An 18,135-nucleotide genomic window follows, 5' to 3' on the forward strand; every position below is an offset into this window, starting at 1 on the left:
TGTGTGTGTGCAGTTCTGCAGAAGGGTTTGCATGACTTCTCCTGCATGCTCGTAGGTCAGTGTTGCTGAGGTACATGAAAAACCTGCCCACTTGTGTGTATTCAGGAGGAAGTGGTTCCTAGGTTACTTACAAAGGTTCTCCTTCTATGTTTCGATTAACATGTTGTGATGTAACTTTCTGTGACTGGTGGTCTCCAATCGAGCTGATTCTGTTTTCTCAGGAGCAGTTTATCACCCACAAAGTCAAGGGATTTGTGAAAAAATGAATGGTGTTTTGAAAAATCGCATTGTCAAGATTTGCCAGCATACAGGTCTAAACTGGATAGTGGTGCTCCCTTTAGCATTAATGGTGTGTCGCTCAAGTGAGTTGCGTGATCTACGTATGACTCCCCATGAACTGGTTACAGGAAGAAGGATGCCTATGCCTTGTTTGTGAACAAGCGGAAAGGGTCCAAGTTTGGCTCTTTTGGAAGATGAAATGAGAGCGTATGTCACATATATGGCCAATTTTCATAAAAAGTTGTCCACATATGTTTCTGACAGGCAAAGAAAAGAAGAGGTGCAGGAGAAGCTCGATGAGCAAAAACGGAGTACAGTGCAACCTGGGGACAAGGTGTTTGTGAAGGTATTTAGAAGGAAGTGGTATAACGAACGCTGTGAGGGACCATTTGAAGTTGTTCGTAGCACTGGAACGGCTGTCCAGGTTAAAGGGTCTCCAACGTGGTATCATTTGTCACATTGTGTTAAAGCGCCTAGAGAAGAGGTGGCACGCGCATAGAGCTAAGATGTTGAAGGCTCAAGAGAGCAGGATGAAGATAGGGAAGAACAGACAGAAGAAGAGATTGTCCATGCTGTGGACAACGTTGATGATCGTGTGTACACTTCTGATGATGCCAGAGACGACTCTGCAATGGATGGACAGGAAAGGAGATTTGGGGACATTGATTTTCAATACGTCCCAGAAACAACAGGGCATATTTCAGTGGAATGTGAAACCGCAGAGATCACCCAGGGCAACTCTGTTACAGGAGAAGCGGGTGATTCGGTTAGACGAAGTAGCCCCAGACCAGTTAGGAAAAAAGTCAGACCAAAACGTTACGACAACTAGAGTTGAAGTAACTCTAGGAAAGTCAGCTCAGCTCCCATGTCAGTGTACGAGAGAGAACAGTGGTGAAGGGAAATTTAGAGTTCAGTGGGAAGATAGCCATGGTAGGAGTTTAGATGTGTTAGGAGCAGTTGCATTGAAAAAGTATGCGTTGCTGAATGATAAAAGAAGACTGAAGATTGAAGGTGATTGCAGTCTCTATGTGTACAATTCCCAGCAGGAGGATCAAGGTGATTACAAATGTAATATTTATAATCCACAGTTTGAAAGTGAGGGATTAGAGTCGGGACTCAGAGTTACAGTAGTGACACTAGTGGTGAAAGATGGAAATAAAAGTAAAGAGCTCCAAGCTGTAGGGAAGATAGAAGAATCAACAACAATGACATCAACACTTCAGCCTAACACAACAACAGTGAGAAGCAATTCTACTATTTTATTGTTGACAGTTACTAAAGCTATAAATGTATCACATTTGACTACAATGACGCCTCGGACGATCGCTCCAACACCAATTTTAGAAAAGACTGATTAGGGTTAGGATGGGTGGTACAGCTCATCTTCCTTGTAGATGTGAGAGACGGAGTGGGGGTGGTGAAATTCCTCCCACGTGGAGAGATAATTATGGAGAAGAAGTGTTGTTATCAGGACCAGAAGTAGAAGCTGTGTCCCCTAGTCAAAGGAATTATATTTTGTACAACGATATGAAGTGGAAGAGGGTTATGAGTGATTGCTCACTTCTTTTGCGTAATGTTACATGGGAAGATCAGGGAGAATATATGTGTACTTATTTAGAGCCAGCGTTCAAATTTCTTCTGGTTAAGAATTACTGGATAGAAGGTTATGTAACTCGTAAGGTGATGCTTATGATGAAAGATTTAATGTCTGTTGAAGTTTCCCACAGTCACCAAAGGAGTTCAGGAGCAGTATATTACAGTAGTCACTCCAAGAGTAAATAATACACAGAGGACATTTGTCACTATGCCCTTGGAAACAATTAAGAGTGTTAATACATCAACTAAAGTCACTATTTTAACAGAAACTCTGAAAGAGATGAATGTTGGGATAGCGATAACACATTTTGTAATTATGAAACAGACACCAACAACAACTTTTCTGAAATTAAAGGATGTAGCAAATGTAACTCAGAAGTCTATGATACAGATGGAGATTGGTGTAAATGGTAGTAAGGATAGTGTTGAAATAGGAGAGCAGATGGTAGCAGAGAATGATGAAGATTCATCTGACATCGTGCAGAATACTATCCCGGATGTACAGGATGAGTTTGTGGTATCGCGTCGAATGCTGGTGGGTATTGCTGTCAATCAAGGAGTCCGCTTAGGCTGCACCGTGTTTAGAGGCTTTTATTAATATCATGAGGTTACAGCATAAGTTACAGACCCGCGGTGTCTGGAGAAGCCCCGTCCCAAATTAATCTGAATGCTTCTGACTTCTCCTTTGTCTAACCCATACTTATAAACAATGGCAATAAATGGGTTGCTCCCTTTTTCGTCCAATCACCGGTCTCCCCTGGGGCGTCACCCTCCAACTGCTACATTCAAACTAAGATAAACAGTTCTTCTTTGTCCCTCAAGACTAGTCATAATCTTCATACACGACAAGTTCTTTAATTTTGATGGAACTCCAGAAGATATATCAGATCAATACCGCTCGTTACGGAAGAGAGAAACTACATGGAAGGCATATGGATTTGATTCTTCCGTTTTGCAAATTACAGATGGATGGGCAGGTAGGAATCTATGGTTCCAGCAGTTAACTCATTCTGTGAGATCGGTTAGGAAACTGGAGGGTCCATGTCTGTTGAGAATTCCAGCACCAGGCACATGGGGTTCAATTTTAGAGACGGTGGCTCAACCTCTATCCACTACGTGTCAATCTTATGTTTTATCATGGCTGTTATATCAGCAACAATCATTAACAGATATAATGATGTCTTTGTCTAAACATTTGTTTAGGCCTAGGTTTAATTGTTCTTGGTTAAATGAATTACCCTATGTGAATTTGTTAGATCGGAAGGAAAATAAGTTAACAGCGATTCCTGAAGCACTGGAGGTGAAACCCAGGAGGGCTAAAAGCTGTTTTTGTTCAAATAAAACATATGATGGACCGGGTATGTTTATGGGAATATCAGAGTGTGATGATTATATGATGACTTTGGGTAAGCATGAACGTAAGGTTAGTGATGAGACATATAAAGTAACTTTTTCTGTTCCATTTAGTAAGAAGAGCAGGACTTTGATGGTAAAAGATCAGCTTTTGCCTGGCAATATGACTATAGGGTATTTTCGAGATATTTGGTGGGTTTGTGGTGATAAAGCCTTTATATTCTTACCCTATGGATGGACAGGATGTTGTTACATGTCAACGTTGAAGCTTCCATATCAGGTTTTTACCATTCAGAAAGGGGAAGCACCGGACACAGCTCAATCTGATTCTAGTTCTGGAAATAGGGTGAAAAGGGACATGGCGCAATTTCATAATCTGGATGCCTACCATTGGAGGATACAGTAGGGAAAAAAAGTATTTAGTCAGCCACCAATTGTGCAAGTTCTCCCACTTAAAAAGATGAGAGAGGCCTGTAATCTTCATCATAGGTACACGTCAACTATGACAGACAAATTGAGAATGTTTTTCTCCAGAAAATCACATTGTAGGATTTTTTATGAATTTATTTGCAAATTATGGTGGAAATTGTATTTGGTCACCTACAAACAAGCAAGATTTCTGGCTCTCACAGACCTGTAACTTCTTCTTTAAGAGGCTCCTCTGTCCTCCACTCATTACCTGTATTAATGGCACCTGTTTGAACTTGTTATCAGTATAAAAGACACCTGTCCACAACCTCAAACAGTCACACTCCAAACTCCACTATGGCCAAGACCAAAGAGCTATCAAAGGACACCAGAAACAAAATTGTAGACCTGCACCAGGCTGGGAAGACTGAATCTGCAATTGGTAAGCAGCTTGGTTTGAAGAAATCAACTGTGGGAGAAATTATTAGGAAATGGAAGACATACAAGACAACTGATAATCTCCCTCGATCTGGGGCTCCACGCAAGATCTCACCCCGTGGGGTCAAAATGATCACAAGAACGGTGAGCAAAAATCCCAGAACCACACGGGGGGACCTAGTGAATGACCTGCAGAGAGCTGGGACCAAAGTAACAAAGCCTACCATCAGTAACACTCTACGCCGCCAGGGACTCAAATCCTGCAGTGCCAGACATGTCCCCCTGCTTAAGCCAGTACATGTCCAGGCCCATCTGAAGTTTGCTGGAGTGCATTTGGATGATCCAGAAGAGGATTGGGAGAATGTCATATGGTCAGATGAAACCAAAATAGAACTTGTTGGTAAAAACTCAACTCATCGTGTTTGGAGGACAAAGAATGCTGAGTTGTATCCAAAGAACACCATACCTACTGTGAAGCATGGGGGTGGAAACATCATGCTTTGGGACTGTTTTTTCTGCAAATGGACCAGGACGACTGATCCGTGTAAAGGAAAGAATGAATGGGGCCATGTATCGTGAGATTTTGAGTGAAAACCTCCTTCCATCAGCAAGGGCATTGAAGATGAAACGTGGCTGGGTCTTTCAGCATGACAATGATCCCAAACACACCACCGGGCAATGAAGGAGTGGCTTCGTAAGAAGCATTTCAAGGTCCTGGAGAGGCCTAGCCAGTCTCCAGATCTCAACCCCATAGAAAATCTTTGGAGGGAGTTGAAAGTCCGTGTTGCCCAGAGACAGCCCCAAAACATCACTGCTCTAGAGGAGATCTGCATGGAGGAATGGGCCAAAATACCAGCAACAGTGTGTGAAAACCTTGTGAAGACTTACAGAAAACGTTTGACCTGTGTCATTGCCAACAAAGGGTATATAACAAAGTATTGAGAAACTTTTGTTATTGACCAAATACTTATTTTCCACCATAATTTGCAAATTAATTCATTAAAATCCTACAATGTGATTTTTTGGATATTTTTTCTCATTTTGTCTGTCATAGTTGACGTGTACCTATGATGAAAATTACAGGCCTCTCTCATCTTTTTAAGTGGGAGAACTTGCACAATTGGTGGCTGACTAAATACTTTTTACCCCCACTGTAAGTCTAGGAGAGAAGTCGGGACTTTGACTTTTTCCATTGTATGGTATAACATTTTTGGCAGATCACATTGATAATATTACCTATACTTTTCAGGCTTTTGCAAACGAAACGATAAGAGGGTTTAACCTTCTGTCAAATACTCAAAGAAGTCACAGACTGACGCTGTTGAAACATGACATGGCTCTTGACTATATTTTAGCCAAACAGGGTGGCTTATGTGTGGCTATGAACTTGACGGGGACGATTGTTATACTTTGATCCCTGATAGTTCCGATAATATCACTATGTTATAGATGCATTGAAGAGTATAAGGGATGCGTTTGGTCGATCTGAAGGAGCTGAATGGTCAGCGAAGGCTTGGTTGCAAGATCAGTTAGGCCCAGTGGGAGCAGTGATAGTTCAGATTTTAGTAGCAGCTCTTGTAGCGCTGTGTGTGATGTTTTGCTTTTGTACTTTGTTATTGACTTTTGCGAAGGCTATGATATTGAGATGGGTTGGAGTTGTGATGCCTGGAGACAACACTCAGATGCCATTCTTAACCGTGACTGATCTAGACGGAGATGAACGAGTGGTACTGGATGGAGTGTTGATGGATAGATATCCATTTTAAATATCTGATTGTGTGATAATTTTCGCATTTCTTTGCATTTTGTTGTGATATTTAGTATTTTCTTATGAATCAAAGGGGGGAAATGGAATGTGATTCATATTATATATCATTTTTGTATTGTTTTTGATATTGATGTTTTAAGTTGCATGTGTTGCTTTGCAAAAGATACTGGTTGGTGTTTTCTTTTCTACCAGAAGCATATGGGGGAATGTGTAGAGGGGATTAAAATACTCAAACATGGACAATATGAAGGGACTGGAGGAAGTTGAACAAGGACGGTGTGGAAATGTTCAGATTCCATCATCGACGTTGCATTGAAAGTCGACACTGCTGAGGAGATGCAGTGTAGTGGACTACATTTCAGTGTCTGCAATGATTTATATACATATTTGCATGTGTAATACATAATTTTTCTCATATTCTTTCTGTACTAATTTTTTGAAGAATAATGTTTTCTGTTGTTGGGTACATGTGGGAACCTCAGATGTTTTTGTTTTTTTCGTGGATGCTTAGGGATATTGGGTCTAGGCAGGGACAGAGAGAATCCACAGGAGGGTCCGATGGGTCGACCAGCCTGAATGTGGACAGGTTTGATTGTACTTTGTTTTCTGAGGCTTTCATGTGTATTCAATTGCATCATAGCTTAAAATGCATTGATAAAGATTTATAAAGTGATCTGGAGTACTTAGGTGGTCACCTGGGGCAGAGGGGCCGTGAGAGAATGTTACTGTCTTGATTGATTGATGGATATTTGGAAAGAAAGCTGCCAGACAGGTTTTTCGCTCTTACACTCCATAACGATTTGTTTACACTTCATAAAAATGTGTTCACACTACCTACATTTTGTTTTATTGTTAAAGTTACACAAGATTTGTCATAATCCTATTCTTTTTGTTTTCGAGACTTAATTAGTCTCGAAGGGGGGAAATATGTAGTATCTGAACATTCCAGAACTTGGCTCTGTTTGCTGAAACATCTGGAAAGTATTACTATAGGGGTCCCCTAAGACAGAGGAGATTCGGATGTGTAAAGGCCAGGGATTGGTCTATCTAAAACCACCCATCTTATGTTACATAGGATATAAATACCATGTTTGAACAAAGGACGGAAGAATAATCATATTTGAGATTGGGTTTGTTGTTCTCCAGACTCTGCAGAAGTCTGTAAATTGATGCTGTAATCTTTGATGTAATAAACCTTTATAATCAAAGTACAGTGTCAGCGGATTCCTTGTCTACACAGCATATCAGCATCGTTGTCTCGGACACCACAAATGCTCAACAATTTTCATTATGAATCTTTCCTTTAAACTTACCTGTGAGTCTCTGTCATCATCTGGTGCAGTCAGTCAGGCTTTTAGTTTTGGAGTATTCGTTGATGACAACCCCTCCACCAGGCTTTTTCTTCAGTATGCTCTCTATTAGCTGTAAAAAACAGCAGTAAAAAATCCATTTGATGGCAAGTGAATTGAAAAATGAATTACAAACGTGCTTAGTCATCAGATCTTTGACGCTTTCGTGAGGGGCTTCCATCCTCACTCAAAATGATTGTATCATGGTGTGAACCACCCATTACAGAACTGGCAGAGACAGGACTCATCAGGCAAGATTCTGAAATACACAAAGATGACAATACAGGCATGTCAAATGTATCGTTATATTGAAAGTAATGCCACAAGTAACCAAGACTTGAAATCCAACACATACCTTTAGCATCATTTTTCAGGTTGAGCTTGAAAACACCAAGATCTGGCCATTTCACCACCTCCTCAAACACATCCCCATCAACTTCAGTTCCAGACCCATCATACAGTTTTGCCTCTGATAAACTAGTAAGTGGGATCTCAAATTTCAGGAAAGACATTAAAACAACAACCTACAATTATAATTGCAATCGCAATGGTAAGAGTAATCAGACTGACTTGTAAATGTATGAAAACAATACATTTATTTCCAATCACAAATTAAAAGTTTACCTCCAATCAAAAGGTTTTCAAGTGTCAGGTCAATGATCTTGACATATTTTTGTTCACCATTGAATTTCACCCTGATGAGCATGACTAGGTCTGAAAGCAGTTAACGGTACGAGATAAGGCCAAAATGGATGAAAAAGCAATACATTTGTATTTCAATCATGACACATTATAAGGATGACTACAAACGTTTTCACCAATACTCCTTTACTTAGCAATGTTAATTTCAAAGTATATTATGAAAATATTGGATCATGACCACAACTTGTCTGATATTACTTGAAGCAGGTCCCAAACTACAGCAAACAGACTATTCAACTCACATTCACTGTCCCGAAATATGGACACGGCCTAATTAGTCCAGTAAAATACACTCATAATTCCAGCTAGTCACTATATTATGTTGTCATGTTCTAGGAGCAATCTTACAAGACCGCCAAAATGAACTGGTGATAAAGCGAGTAGGAAACGCAGTTAGCTAGACTAGCTAGCTGCTGATGCCATGGCCACAACATTTTCTAAAAGCATTACCCACAAGTCAAAAATGCAGTTATAATTTGGCTAAATAAACAACTCACCTTAATCAGATTAGTCCTCAATATATAGTAAACAGCTGAAATATAGAGAACAAACTAGCATGAGGATAAAAAAGCTAGGTGCTGAAATGAGACACCCGCCCATGGAACCACCACGTGGAGCAGACTAACTGCACAGGACAGGGGCGAGCTAGTTAGCTAGCATGCTGGCTATCTAGCAAAGACGTGCAAAAAGTGAAACGCAAGTAACTCTAACATTAACTGCACACACACAATCAAAACTGTTAGACTTTTTATGTTACACTGCAGTCTGACAATCTATTATCAAGCATTTAAATTAAAATAGCTAAATCATATCAGTGAAATAACTGTTTAAAACTCACCTTTGCGTGGAACAAATTGGGATTTTGTTGATCCAACAATGGCGTAGGAGAAAATAGGAAATTTGAATGCAGAAACTGAATTTATGGGCGGGGTTGTGATGATGTTTACACTTACTGAGTAAAAGTCGACACTAATAGAGTAAAATGTTATACCTTAGCAATTAACACCAGTTATCAGCACTGACACTAGGGGTCATTTGGCACAGCCATTTGCTAAAACAACTCTATGGGAGTCGATCACTTTTGACACAGAATTTAACACAGGTGATTTTACTACAGACCTTAATTTGTTGTGAACCTTTTTATCTTGCTGATAAATTTGTTAATTTACTCTACATAGTAAGTATAGTTTGTATTTGCAGTTATAGGCTACATCCTCATGTTAGTGAGTTTTTAGTGAGTCTGGGAATATTGAAAAAACAGACTCAATCAATACTGTAAGCAGCCACACCTCGCTCACTTTCCTGTTTGCTCTCAACACGCAGGTGTTTCTCTAAACGGTACTGTAAAAATGGCAAGTCCTGCTCCTCTCCTCTCTACCTAACTTCCCCTCACAGTCCCTTCAGTTTCCCTTAAGTCCAGTTAGTTTGGATGCTCAGCCTACCTATGTTATCCCTCACCCATCATAGCCCTGCCATTCCCAACCAATCAAAGCGCTTGGAAATGCGAATCTGGACACTGCATTAGCCCGCTCAGGTCAGAGCGTTATCATCGTCCGAAGGGAGAAGATGCATGTTTCTGGGGACTTTTTATTGTCGACAGTAACACGAATGTCTGAATGTTGTGCGTAATAATAAGTAATTACCACTAATTAATTCATGTTACTTTGATACGTTTCAGCCATATGTTCTACTGTATGGCTGTTAGTATTATTTAATGCTGCTTTGTGCATTATTTATCGAATGTAGTATTCTTCCGTTCTGCCATAAGGGTTATTATTGCATTGGTTGCACAAGTACATTAGTGGAAGTGGTTTAATTGTTGTATTGGTAAACATAGTATTTTGCATGCTCACGCTACAACAGTGTTTTCTATAGTGGCCTTTATTAAGGTGTTTTATGGCACTGCCATGGGCAAGCTTCTCGAGTCATCCCAGACAGTTACAGTGAGGGAAAAAGTATTTGATCCCCTGCTGATTTTGTACGTTTGCCCACTGACAAAGACATGATCAGTCTATAATTTTAATGGTAGGTTTATTTGAACAGTGAGAGACAAAATAACAACAACAAAAATCCAGAAAAACGAATGTAAAAAATGTTATAAATTGATTTGCATTTTAATGAGGGAAATAAGTATTTGACCCCTCTGCAAAACATGACTTAGTACTTGGTGGCAAAACCCTTGTTGGCAATCACAGAGGTCAGACGTTTCTTGTAGTTGGCCACCAGCTTTGCACACATCTCAGGAGGGATTTTGTCCCACTCCTCTTTGCAGATCTTCTCCAAGTCATTAAGGTTTCGAGGCTGACGTTTGGCAACTCGAACCTTCAGCTCCCTCCACAGATTTTCTATGAGATTAAGGTCTGGAGACTGGATAGGCCACTCCAGGACCTTAATGTGCTTCTTCTTGAGCCACTCCTTTGTTGCCTTGGCCATGTGTTTTGGGTCATTGTCATGCTGGAATACCCATCCACGACCCATTTTCAATGCACTGGCTGAGGGAAGGAGGTTCTCACCCAAGATTTGACGGTACATGGCCCCGTCCATCGTCCCTTTGATGCGGTGAAGTTGTCCTGTCTCCTTAGCAGAAAAACACCTCCAAAGCATAATGTTTCCACCTCCATGTTTGACGGTGGGGATGGGGTTTTTGGGGTCATAGGCAGCATTCCTCCTCCTCCAAACACGGCGAGTTGAGTTGATGCCAAAGAGCTCCATTTTGGTCTCATCTGACCACAACACTTTCATCCAGTTCTCCTCTGAATCATTCAGATGTTCATTGGCAAACTTCAGACAGGCCTGTATATGTGCTTTCCTGAGCAGGGGGAACTTGCAGGCGCTGCAGGATTTCAGTACTTCACGGCGTAGTGTGTTACTGTCAGCTTCCTGCTTCTCCTGTTTGTCTCCTGGCCTCTAGAGGTCAGCTGTGTTCCCCTCTGCCTTTGTTCTTCCTCATGTGTCCTCATTAGTTTGATCCAGGTCACCTGTGCCTTGTTTTCCCTTTAGTATTTTAGCTGTGTGTTTTCCCCTTGTTTCTCACTTGGTTATTGCGTCCTGACTATGTGTCTCCTGCTTTGTCCCACCGTGTCAGTCCTAGTAAGTTGTTCGAAGTTATCTTTAGTTTGTTTTTCTCCCCTCGTGGAGTTGTTTTGTTTTGCCTCCTGTTTTGGAACATTAAATCTACTTGCCTGGAGTATTGCCTTGGGTGTTTCATTTGGGTCCTACAACATCTCCTCTGTGGCTAAGGGGTAGTACCCCCAGCTCTACACATCTGAGACCGGAGTTCTAGCCCGGCTTTTGTGACAGAATAACCAAGTCAATCATGGACCCAGAAACACTCAGTTCCCAGGACCTGTTGGCGGTGATCACTCGACATGAGGCTTCTTTCCAGCGCCATGAAGCCGTTCTCAGCCGACAAGAGGAGCTGATGGCTAGTCATTCTCAACTCTTGGCCGAAATGATGAGTGCCCTTCGCCAGCTCTTTGAACGCCTCCCTGGTCCTCTCCCTTCCCCCAGGTCACCCCCAGTGACGACAGGCCTTCTCGGTTGGCGGAGCCCCGACTACCACCTCCCAAGCCCTTTTCTGGGGATCCAAGCTCTTGCCAGGGTTTCCTCACCCAATGCTCCCTCACCTTCGAGCTCCAACCCTCAAGTTTTCCCACAGACCGTTCCAAGATTGCCTACATCATTACCCTTCTTTCAGAAAAGGCGCTCGCCTGGGCTTCTGCGGTGTGGCAGTCCCAGGAGGTCTGTTGTGACTCCCACGCTGCATTTGTAGAAGAGTTCAAGCGGGTGTTCGATCATCCTGTCAGTGGGCGGGAGGCTTCCAAGCGCCTACTGTCTCTCCGTCAGGGCCCCCGTAGCACGGCAGATTTTGCCATTGATTTCCGGACCATAGCAGCAAGGAGCGGATGGAATGATGAAGCGCTGAGGGTCTGCTTTCAGGGAGGGTTATCTGAGCCCCTTCAAGATGAGTTAGCCACCCGAGAACCAGCTGGAGATCTCGAGTCCCTCATAGCCTTGGCCATCCGCCTGGACAATCGTCTAAGAGAGCGGAGAACGGCTCGCCGTCAGGTGTCTCAGTCCCAAGTTCCTCTGAGCAGCTCTGTTTTTCCTGTTTGGACTCCGTCATTCAGAGCTGCCCCGGCGCCTGAACTGCCCCAGGATTCCCCGGAGAGCATGCAGTTAGGCCGTTCCAGGCTTTCTCCCAACGAAAGGGAACGTCGCATGAGGGAGCGTCGGTGCCTCTACTGCGGGGTTGCCGGCCACTTCCGCTCCACTTGCCCCGAGCTTCCGGGAAACGCCTGTCCCCGCCCAGCTACAGGAGGGTTGTGATGGGGAAAATTAGAGCTCCTCCTACTAACGCGGTCCTAGCTATTCCAGCCACTCTGTCCTGGGAGGGCCACCAGCATCGGGTCCAGGCTATGATCGATTCCGGTGCCGCAGGTGATTTTATGGATGTAACCTTGGCTAAGGAACTTAAGATCCCTACCCAACTACTTCCTCAACCCCAGGCAGTTACAGCCTTAGATGGCAGACCTCTGGAACCAGGAAAGGTTACTGAGGCGACTCAGTCCCTGCGACTTACCATCTCTCAACACCAGCAGGAGGAGACCTTCTATCTCATTGACTCTCCCGAGTATCCTATTATCCTGGGTCACCCTTGGCTATGCAGACATAATCCCCAGATCGACTGGCCTACTGGCACCATTCTAAGCTGGGGTCCCACTTGCCAACTCACCTGCATGCTTCAGAGTCCCTCAGCCCCTAGTACCCAGTTTCAAGAGTCTGTTGACGTCTCCCGAGTCCCCAGTGTTTACCATCGGTTCAAGGCAGTGTTCAGCAAGGCCCGGGCTACTGCCTTACCGCCTCATCGCACGTATGACTGTGCCATTGATCTACTCCTGGGTGCTGCCCTCCTAGAGGTCGGATCTTTTCCTTGTCCTCCCCCGAGCACGCAGCTATGGACACCTACATTAAGGAGTCCTTGGCAGCCGGCCTCATCTATGCCTCTACTTCCCCGGCTGGGGCGGGCTCTTTTTTGTTGAAAAGAAAGACGGGGGTCTTAGGCCTTGTATTGATTACCGGGGACTCAACAAGATCACGGTTCGAATCGATACCCCCTTCCTCTCATGGCCACTGCTTTTGAGCTGCTTCAAGGGGCTTCCATTTTTACTAAGCTGGATCTCCGCAATGCTTACCATCTCGTGCGGATCCGGCCAGGAGACGAATGGAAGACGGCGTTCAACACGCCCACGGGACACTATGAATATCGGGTGATGCCGTTCGGGCTCACCAATGCCCCCGCAGTATTCCAAGCCCTGATTAATGATGTTCTCCGGGATATGCTTAATCTGTTCGTCTTCGTGTACCTGGACGATATCCTCATCTTCTCGAGGTCACTGAAGGAGCATGAGGGGCATGTTAGCCGGGTTCTCCAGAGGCTCCTTGACAATCACCTCTACGTTAAGCCTGAGAAGTGTGAATTTCATGTTTCTCAGACTCAGTTTCTCGGGTTTATTGTCACTCCCGGGCACCTAGAGATGGATCCCAAGAAGGTCAAGGCGGTCCACGATTGGCCCACACCTGCCACGGTCAAGGAGGTTCAACGGTTCATTGGCTTTTCTAACTTCTATCGGAAGTTCATCAAGAATTTCAGCTCGGTGGTAGCCCCCTTGACGACGCTTACCAAGGGAGGAGGGACCAAGATTCACTGGGGTCCGGAAGCAGCAGGGGCCTTCGAGGATCTCAAGCGCCGCTTCACTTCTGCTCCGATTCTGGTGACCCCTGACCCAGAAAGACCTTTCGTGGTGGAGGTGGACGCCTCAGAAGTGGGGGTAGGAGCCGTCCTGTCACCGAGGGGTGCGGATGGGAGATTACACCCTTGGGCCTTCATGTCTCGCCGCCTGTCTGAGGCCGAGCGCAACTACCACGTGGGGGATCTAGAGTTGCTTGCGGTAAAACTGGCCTTGGAGGAGTGGCGCCATTGGCTTGAGGGGGCTCAGCACCCTTTCCAGGTTCTCACAGACCACAAGAACCTGGAATATCTCCAACAGGCTAAGCGGATGAACCCTCGGCAAGCACGATGGTCTCTTTTCTTTAATCGATTCCAGTTCCTCCTGACTTACCGACCTGGCACCAAGAACGTCAAGCCGGATGCTCTGTCTCGAGTCTACTCTCCCGAGGTACAAGAGAAGCCCTTGGCATCGATTATTCCGAGGTCTAGGATCGTCGCACCTCTTCAGTGGGAACTAGAAAGAGGGGTACGAGAAGCTCTTGTCCAGGAGCCCGATCCAGGCGGTGGTCCTGCCGGTCGCCTGTACGTGCCTCTCTCTGTTCGGGCCCGCGTCCCTGCAGTGGGGTCATGAGTCGCCCTTGACATGCCATCCAGGCAGTGCTCGCACACTGGAGTTCCTCCGACGGCGGTTTTGGTGGCCGTCCATCAAGAAGGACGTGCAGGGCTATGTTGAGGCCTGCCCTGTGTGCAACCAGGGAAAGTCGACACGCCAGCGACCCCAGGGACTGCTCCATCCCTTACCTGTTCCTCGAAGGCCATGGTCACAACTTTCTCTGGACTTTGTTACGGGACTTCCTCTATCCCAGGGCAACACCGTCATCCTAGTGGTGGTAGACCGGTTCTCTAAGGCTGCCCGGTTTATCCCCCTGCCCAAGCTGCCCTCGGCTAAGGAGACTGCTGAGCTCCTCATGAACCATGTCTTCCGGATATTTGGTATTCCCCTGGACGTGGTCTCTGACCGAGGTCCCCAATTCTCGTCCCGGTTTTGGGGGGCCTTCTGCAGGCTTGTTGGGGCCACAGCCAGCCTATCGTCGGGGTTCCATCCAGAGTCTAATGGCCAAACGGAACGGGTTAATCAGGATCTGGAGACCACCCTGCGGTGTATGGCGGCCAGTAATCCCACGTCTTGGGCCACCCATATCATTTGGGCTGAATATGCCCACAACACCCTCCAGTCCTCAGCCACCGGATTGTCCCCATTCGAATGCCAGTTCGGTTACAACCCTCCATTATTTCCAGAGGAGGAGGCGCAGGTTGGTGTTCCCTCGGCCCAGCGCTTTGTCCAACGCTGTAGGCGGACCTGGAAGAAGGCCAGGCGTGCCCTCCTTCGGACCTCCCAGAGATACCAAAGTCAGGCTAATCGCCACCGCCGGACGGCCCCTAGTTTCCGAGCTGGTCAGAGAGTTTGGTTGGCCACTAAGAACCTGCCCCTCCGGGTCGAATCCAAGAAGCTTTCCCAGAGATACATCGGCCCTTTCCGCATTGCTAGAAAGGTTAACCCTGTGTCTTATCGTTTGGTTCTCCCTCGCTCCCCTTCGTATTAACCCCACTTTCCATGTCTCACTTATTAAACCTGTCTTGTCTTCTCCCTTTGCCCCCCCACGCAGACCCCCGCCACCTCCCAGGATTATTGACGGCCAGCCAGCCTACACAGTCCGCCGGATACTGGACTCCCGGAGGGTCCAGAACTCTCTGCAGTATCTGGTGGACTGGGAGGGCTACGGGCCAGAGGAGCGCTCCTGGGTTCCAGCCAGGGACATCCTGGATCCAGGGTTGGTCCGAGATTTTCGCACCCTGAGGCCAGGGTGTTCTGGAAGGAACGTCAGGAGTCGTTCCTAGAGGAGGGGGTCCTGTCAGCTTCCTGCTTCTCCTGTTTGTCTCCTGGCCTCTAGAGGTCAGCTGTGTTCCCCTCTGCCTTTGTTCTTCCTCATGTGTCCTCATTAGTTTGATCCAGGTCACCTGTGCCTTGTTTTCCCTTTAGTATTTTAGCTGTGTGTTTTCCCCTTGTTTCTCACTTGGTTATTGCGTCCTGACTATGTGTCTCCTGCTTTGTCCCACCGTGTCAGTCCTAGTAAGTTGTTCGAAGTTATCTTTAGTTTGTTTTCTCTCCCTCGTGGAGTTGTTTTGTTTTGCCTCCTGTTTTGGAACATTAAATCTACTTGCCTGGAGTATTGCCTTGGGTGTTTCATTTGGGTCCTACAACATCTCCTCTGTGGCTAAGGGGTAGTACCCCCAGCTCTACACATCTGAGACCGGAGTTCTAGCCCGGCTTTTGTGACAGTTACCAATTGTTTTCTTGGTGACTATGGTCCCAGCTGCCTTGAGATCATTGACAAGATCCTCCAGTGTAGTTCGGGGCTGATTCCTCACCGCTCTCATGATCATTGCAACTCCACGAGGTGAGATCTTGCATGGAGCCCCAGGCTGAGGGAGATTGACAGTTATTTAGTGTTTCTTCCATTTGCGAATAATCGCACCAACTGTTGTCACCTTCTCACCAAGCTGCTTGGCGATGGTCTTGTAGCCCATTCCAGCCTTGTGTAGGTTTACAATCTTGTCCCTGACATCCTTGGAGAGCTCTTTGGTCTTGGTCATGGTGGAGAGTTTGGAATCTGATTGATTGATTGCTTCTGTGGACAGGTGTCTTTTATACAGGTAACAAGCTGAGATTAGGAGCACTCCCTTTAAGAGTGTGCTCATAATCTCAGCTCGTTACCTGTATAAAAGACACCTGGGAGCCAGAAATCTTTCTGATTGAGATGGGGTCAAATACTTATTTCCCTCATTAAAATGCAAATCAATTTATAACATTTTTGACATGCGTTTTTCTGGATTTTTTTGTTGTTATTCTGTCTCTCACTGTTCAAATAAACCTACCATTAAAATTATAGACTGATCATTTCTTTGTCAGTGGGCAAACGTACAAAATCAGCAGGGGATCAAATACTTTTTCCCTCACTGTATTGGAGCTTGCTCATGCGCAGAGTAATATAATACCTTGTGGCGCCAGGGCAGATCTCATAAGCTCTCAGCCTAGCAGATTCACACACAAGGCAGAAAGAGTGAGGGTGCCATAAATCTTGACCCTGTCGTGGAAATTCTACACAGGGACACTCAAAGTCAATCTTAAATGAATCATTGTTTATTATCAGCGTGCTGGAGAGGTCAAAGTCAAACTTAGATGCAAAAGTACCAGTCTGAAGTGAACTCTCCTCTTCGGGGCAGTCCTGAAGAGGAGAGTATTCAGACCCCTTGACTTTTTCCACATTTTGTTAAGTTACAGCCTTATTCTAAAATGGATTAAATTGTTTTTTTCCCCCCCATCAATCTACACACAATAACCCATAATGACAAAGCAAAAACATTTGTTTTTTTGGTGCAAATTTATCAAATAAAAAAAACGGAAATATCACATTTAAATAAGTATTCAGACCCTTTCCTCAGTACTTTGTTGAAGCACCTTTGGCAGCGATTACAGCCTCAAGTCTTCTTGGGATGATGCTACAAGCTTGTCACACCTGTATTTGGGGAGTTTCACAGATTCTTCTCTGCATATCCTCTCAAGCTCTGTCAGGTTGGATGGGGAGCATCACTGCACAGCTATTTTCAGGTCTCTGCAGAGATGTTCGATCGGGTTCAAGTCCGGGCTCTTGCTGGGCCTCTCAAGGACATTCAGAGACTTGTCTCGAAGCAACTCCTGCATGTCTTGGCTGTGTGCTTACGGTCATTGTCCTGTTGGAAGGTGAACCTTTGCCCCAGTCTGAGGTCCTGAGCGCTCTGGAGCAGGTTTTCATCATGAATCTCTCTGTACTTTGCTCCGTTCATCTTTCCCTCGGTCCTGACTAGTCTCTCAGTCCCTGCCGCTGAAAGACATTCCCACAGCATGATGCTGCCTCCACCATGCTTCACCGTAGGGATGGTGCAAGGTTTCCTCCAGATGTGACGTTTGGCATTCAGGCCAAAGAGTTCAATCTTGGCTTCATCAGACCAGAGAATCTAGTTTCTCATGGTCTGTGAGTCCTTTAGGTGCATTTTGGCAAACTCAAAGCGGGCTGTCATGTGCCTTTTACTGAGGAATGGCTTCCGTCTGGCCACTCTACCATAAAGGCCTGATTGGTGAAATGCTGCAGAGATGGTTGTCCTTCTGGAAGGTTCTCCCATCTCCATAGAGGAAATCTGGAGCACTGTCAAAGTGACCATCGGGATCTTGGTCACCTCCCTGACCAAAGCCCTTCTCCCCCGATTGCTCAGTCTGGCCGGGCGGCCAGCCTCTAAGAAGAGTCTTTAATCCATTTTAGAATAAGGCTGTAATGTAACAAAATGTGGAAAAAGTAAAAGGGGTCTGAATACTTTCCGAATACACTGTACTGGTTACAGACACGTGACATAGGCATAGTTCATAGGGTTGGTTCCGGCATGTGTCTGGCATCGTCTCCTGGCACCGGGTCATG

This window comes from Coregonus clupeaformis, unplaced genomic scaffold (genome assembly GCF_020615455.1).
Source record: "Coregonus clupeaformis isolate EN_2021a unplaced genomic scaffold, ASM2061545v1 scaf0001, whole genome shotgun sequence".
NCBI lineage: Eukaryota > Metazoa > Chordata > Actinopteri > Salmoniformes > Salmonidae > Coregonus > Coregonus clupeaformis.